The sequence below is a fragment of the Macaca mulatta genome, chromosome 20, assembly GCF_049350105.2.
Source record: "Macaca mulatta isolate MMU2019108-1 chromosome 20, T2T-MMU8v2.0, whole genome shotgun sequence".
NCBI lineage: Eukaryota > Metazoa > Chordata > Mammalia > Primates > Cercopithecidae > Macaca > Macaca mulatta.
Genome location: NC_133425.1, coordinates 65579669 through 65585668, shown reverse-complemented (window position 1 = coordinate 65585668; position 6000 = coordinate 65579669). Strand labels below are relative to the sequence as shown.

Sequence of the window (6000 nt, the reverse complement as noted above, 5' to 3'; positions counted from 1 at the left end):
CCCAATTTCCCTGGTATAAATACTTCCACGGTGGCTGATTTCACAACAACCTGAGTTGGGAGGAGAGGCGCAGAAGCACAGTGCTATATAGTATTTCTACCTTACAGATAAGATAGACAAAAATAATCTTAGGAGCACACTTGATAGTAAAATGTAGTAAAGAAATTAGGGCCGGCGCGATGACTCACGCCTCTAATCCCAACACTCTGGAAGGCCGAGGCAGGCGGATCACCTGAGATCAGGAATTTGAGACCAGCCTGGCAAAACATGGGGAAACCTTGTCTCTACTAAAACTACAAAAACTAGCCGGGCATAGTGGCATGGGCCTGTAATCCCAGCTACTTGGGAGGCTGAGGCAGGAGAATTGTTTGAACCCAGGAGGCAGAGGTTGCAGTGAGCCAAGATCGTGCCACTGGGCAACAGAATGGGACTCGGTGTCAAAAAAAAAAAACAAAAAAAGAAAGAAAAATATTTTCTTAATATAATCTATTTAATTGTAAGTTTATACAATTTAATTTTTAACAATGGTTGTGTTTAGCCTCCAGCTCACAAAATTTCTGAAAATTTAACAATTGGCTTTTGCAAACCTGTGCAACCTGGCTGCAAGCCCACCCTTTCCAGTCCTATTTAAATGATCACTGCCTGCATAACTGCTACTTAATCCCCACTTGTTTTCATTGTAGACCTGTTTCTGTTTTTTTCAAGAAAACTAACCAAGACTTGGAGGTTCATTCAAAGTAGCCCTCTCCACACAGGGGCAGACAGTTGTAGGTGACAAATCTTTGTCAAATGCCTGGGACTTTTCCAGAAGGGGGTGGTGCTGCTTGGTTGAGTGATTCGTTTCCACTCACTAGGACCTCAGCTGGCCATTCTCTAGCAGTTACTCAAAGCGTAGAACCAATGACAGCAGATTTCACTATGATGCTTGTTAAAAATTCAGGTTTCTGGCCAGGTATGGTGGCTCACGCCTGTAATCCCAGCTCTTTGGGAGGCCAAGGCGGGCAGGTCACTTGAGGCCAGGAGTTCAAAACCAGCCTGGCCAATACAGTGAAAGCCAGTCTCTACCAAAAAACACAAAACTTTGCCAGACGTGGTGACACGCACCTGTAGTCCCAGCTACTCAGGAGGCTGAGGCCAGGAGAATCTATTGAACCCGGGAGGCAGAGGTTGCAGTGAGCTGAGATTGTGCCACTGTACTCCAGCCTGGGTGACAGAAACGCTGTCTCAAAAAAATAATAAAAATTCAGGTTTCTGGGCCCAACCCCAGACCTGCGGTGTTAGAACCTCTGGGGATCTGTGTTTTTAAGATGGTCTCCATATGGTTCCTGCCCACATGAAAGTTAGAGAACATTTATTTTGATGTAGATCAATCTTATCAATTTTTTTTTAACAGTCCAGGGGTCTGTTTTGTTTTTTTGTGCCATTTTAAAATCATTTATTTATTTATTTTTCATAGAGGTGAGTCTCCCTATGTTGTCCAGGCTGGTCTTGAACTCCTGGGCTCAAGCAATCCTCCTGTTTTGGCCTCTCAAAATGCCAGGATTACAGGTGTGAGCCACCATACTCGGCCTTTTTTTTTTTTTTTTTTTTTTTTAAACACCTATAAAGCCATGAATTCAAGAGGATCGGGTTCCAGAAGCTTAGGTTCCTTTTCCCTGTTCTCACAGATTGTGCTTCTCTGACTGGAGCAGGCTGGCACTTCAGTTGAACCCAGGTACTCTCTGGCTGCCTTCTCTTTTTTTTGAGACGGAGTCACTCTGTGTTGCCCAGGCTGGAGTGCAGTCTTGGCTCACTGCAACCTTTGCCTGCCAGGTTCTCGAGATTCTCCTGCCTTAGCCTCCCAAGTAGCTGGGAATACAGGCATGGGTCACCATGCCCGGCTAATTTTTATATTTTTAGTAGAGATGGGGTTTCACCATGTGGGCCAGGCTGGTCTTGAACTCCTGACTTCAGGTGATCTGCCCACCTCAGCCTCCCAAAGTGCTGGGATTACAGGCGTGAGCCACCGCACCTGGCCTCTTCCTCATTTTCTTTCTTTGTTTTTGAGATGGAGTCTCGCTCTGTCACCCAGGCTGGAGTGCAATGGCACGATCTCGGCTCACTGCAACCTCCACCTCCCAGGTTCAAGCAATTCTCCTGCCTCAGCCTCCTAAGTAGCTGGGATTATAGGTGTGTGCCACACACCCTGCTAATTTTTGTATTTTTAGTAGAAATGGGGTTTACTGTGTTGGTCAGGCTGGTCTCGAACTCCTGACCTCGTCATCCGCCCGCCTCGGCCCCACAAAGTGCTGAGATTACAAGCGTGAGCTACTGTACCTGGCCTCTCTTCCTCATTTTCAATCCTGACTCCATCCCCACCTCTTACCCCTAGGCATATAAACCCTCAGCTCCCTCCCATATTACAGCTGCACACCTGCACTCTGCAGCCCCTGCTGTAGCCTTCCTCCATCCTTCTTCTCCCAGTTAACCTTCAGCAAATGGCTCACCTATGTCTGTTGCCTTCTCTTGTCTTCCAGGTATTTCCTTAATCATCTGCAATCTGGCTTTTGCCCCCCACCATTCCACTAAAGTAGCTCTCACTAAAGTCACCAATGGCTTCTTTGTCCATCCTGTTGGCCCTTCTGAACCCTTATATATTAGTCCGTTTTCACACTGCTGATAAAGACGTACTTAAGACTGGGTAATTTATAAAGAAAAAGAGGATTAATGGACTCACAGTTCAAGTGCCTGGGGAGGCCTCACAATTATGGCAGAAGGCAAGAGAGAACTTGTGCATGGGAACTCTTCTTTACAAAACCGTCAGATCTTGTGAACCTTATTCACTGTCATGAGAACGGCATGGAAAAGACCCGTCCCCATGATTCAGTTGCCTCCCACTGGGTCCCTTCAATGACATGTAGGAATTACGGGAGCTACGATTCAGGATGAGATTTGGATGGCGACACAGCCAGACCATATGACCTCACCTCCCTGGCTTGATCCCTGGCACTTCTATCACGGTACTCTTACCTGCTTCTTAGAGCCTCCTGAGCCCCTTTGGCTCCATTTTCTCTAGACCCGCATTTGACTCAACCTATGTCTTATATTTTAAAGAATCCCTCATCGTTATCTGATGCCTCTGATTCCAATACTCATTCCTCCTCTTTCTTCCAGACCCTGGCTGGTCACGCCACCACACGCCACCAGAACACAGGAGTCATACTGGCCGCCCTGCTCAGCCTCAGCTGCTGCATTCAGCCACCTGGTCCTGTGGGTTCTACCACGTGGACCCTCTCTGACACCTGCCCCTCTGCATTCCTGCTGCCCCTGCCTATGTGCAAACGTTCATCTCCTTTCTGTTCTGTTGCTACAGTTGCCCAACAGCTCTGTCTGTCTACTTTTTCACCCTCCCCCTCCTCTTCATTCTATTCCAGTGCCAGAGTTACATGGCTGGAGGAAGAACCTCAAATGTAGAGAGTGGCAAGACTCTTAATCCTCAGTTCATGACTGCCATCATCATCACCATCATCATCAAACGTGTCCTTTCTTCGATATTTTTTACCTGATTTCCTCTATCATTCTAACCACCCATCCTTCCCACACACATAAGCTATAGCCACTTCAATGTGTTTAATAAACGTCCTTAGATATGGATGGATCTGCAAAGAACATGCAGCGTAATGTTCTCGAACTCCTGACCTCAGGTGATCCGCCCACCGCAGCCTCCCAAAGTGCTGGGAGTACAGGCGTGAGCCACCTCACCCGGCCCATGCAGCGTAACGTTCTATGTGCATGTGTTTTAATTTCTGTAAGTTTCCCTTTCATTTCATTCTTTCCTACCTTTTTATAAAACTTAAAACTATGTTTAAAGACCTGTCTTCATGGCTGTATGTATAGATTCATTCAGTTCATAGCTTGTAACTGCTTGTGGCAGCAACAATACTATGTGTTCCCAAATCCTGTTCCACATTCGTCTTTCCTGGACATACTGCAGACTACACTTGCCACCCCTTTTGCTCCAGAGAAGGCCACGAGATGAGTCCCGGACAATGAAAAAATATAAGCAGGCCGGGCGTGGTGCCTCACGCCTATAATCCCAGCGCTCTGGGAGGCAAGGGGGGGCGGATCACCACCCAGGAGATTGAGACCATCCAGGCCAACATGGTGAAACCTCGTCTCTACTAAAAATACAAAAATTAGCTGGGAGTGGTGGTGCGCGCCTGTAATCCCAGCTACTTGGGAGGCTGAGGCAGGAGAATCACTTGAACCTGGGAGTCGGAGGTTGCAGTGAGCCGAGATCGTGCCCCTGCACGCCAGCCTGATGAGAGAATGAGACTGAGAAAGTGAAAAGCCCCTTCTGTCTCTCCCCCCGCCTGGGCGACAGAGGAGGGACATGCTGAGATGGCAAGTCACACAGGGTGCAGCCTGACTGCTGAGCCCCTTTACAGAGAAGAGGTGTCCTAGAGAAACACGTGCCTTGCATTTGATTTGATGTAAGCTGGAAATAAAACTTGTGTTCAGCCACTGAGATTGGAGGGCTGTTTGTCATCACGACGTAACTTTGCCTACCCTGCTAGTCCACTAAGGTGGGGATCCATTGTCATCAGCCACCGTGGTTTACTCACCTACCTCCTAGTGATGGACACCTGGGTTACTTCCAGCTCTCCACCACCACAGACAAAGCTACCACATGTCCTCGTAAGGACCTGAGCAAGAGTTTCTATGGAGTCCATGTCCAGGAGTTTGCAGGAACATAGAATACAGGCATAGTTCATGTCTCTAAGTACAGCCAGGTTGCACGCTAGAGTGGCTGCAGGCCTTTATGCTCCTACTCACGGTGCATGAGGTCACCATGTCTGAAACTACAGTATATTTTAGCAGCTTAAAGTATGGGCTCAAGTCAGATTGCTTGACTTGGAATCCAAGATGTATAAACTACTAGCTGTTAAGGCTATTTGGCCAGGCGTGGTGGGTCACACCTGTAATCCCAGCACTGGAGGAGGCCAAGGCGGGGGTATCACCTGAGGTTAGGAGTTCGAGACCAGGCTGGTCAACATGGTGAAACCCCGTCTCTACTAAAAATACAAAAAATTAGCCAGCACGCGTGCTTGTAATCCCAGGTACTTGGAAGGCTGAGGCGGAATCGCTTGAACTTGGGAGGGAGAGGTTGCAGTGAGCTGAGATCACACCATAGCACACCAGCCTGGGTGACAGAGCAAAAAAGACAAATCTCTATCTCTATTTTCCCATCTGCAAAATGGGAATAGTTTTATTACTACCTGCTTCATAGATTTGTTAGGAAAATTACACAAAGTATTACTTATAAGAGGCTTGGAGCAGAGCCTGCACACAGTATATCCCGTGTCAGTGTGATTGTGACAGTCCTTATTAATATGCTTGCCAACCTAACACTGCGCATGATCCAACTTCCCAATTTTTATAGATCTTAGGAGTGCAATAGTATTCTGAAGTTATTCTGATAGAGCTTTCTCCCCATGGCCATGTCTATTGTCCCTTCTGTGAATTGCTACTTCTGTCTTTTGCTCATCTTTTTTTCTATTGAGTTTCTTTTCTTTTTCTTGTAGATTTTCAGACATCCTTTGAATATTCAGGAAACAACTCCTGTTTCGGTTTTTTGTGACAGCTCTTTTCAGTCAGTCCCATCTGTTTGTTACTTTATCTTTGGGGAGCTTTGTGGAACAGAAATCCTCTATTTTGATGTAGACAAATCGATCCATTCTCCCCTATGGTTAGTGGTTTGTGAATCACACTTAAGAAGCCGTTCCCTAGCTTAAAGTCCCAAATCTATTCTCATACTTACACATCATTAGCTTTATATTTTCACCTTTCACATTACATCTTTTCATTCACTTCAAGTTTCTTTTTTATTTTTACTTTTTGAGAGACGGGGTCTCACTCTGTCACCCAGGCTGAGGGTGCGGTGGTACGATCATAGCTCCCTGCGGCTCGACCTCCCAGGCTCAAGCGACGCTCCCACCTCAGACTCCCAAGCAGATGGAA

The 6000-nt window shown here is 46.8% G+C and overlaps 1 long non-coding RNA gene across 1 annotated transcript; it reads left to right on the top strand.

The window, feature by feature from the left end:
- Positions 1–1667: 1667 nt before the first annotated feature.
- Positions 1668–4507, top strand: LOC144337705 (uncharacterized). Its single transcript, XR_013411138.1, has 2 exons — positions 1668–1714; positions 2517–4507. It is a non-coding gene; the product is annotated as an uncharacterized LOC144337705 (long non-coding RNA).
- The last annotated feature ends 1493 nt before the right edge of the window (positions 4508–6000 follow it).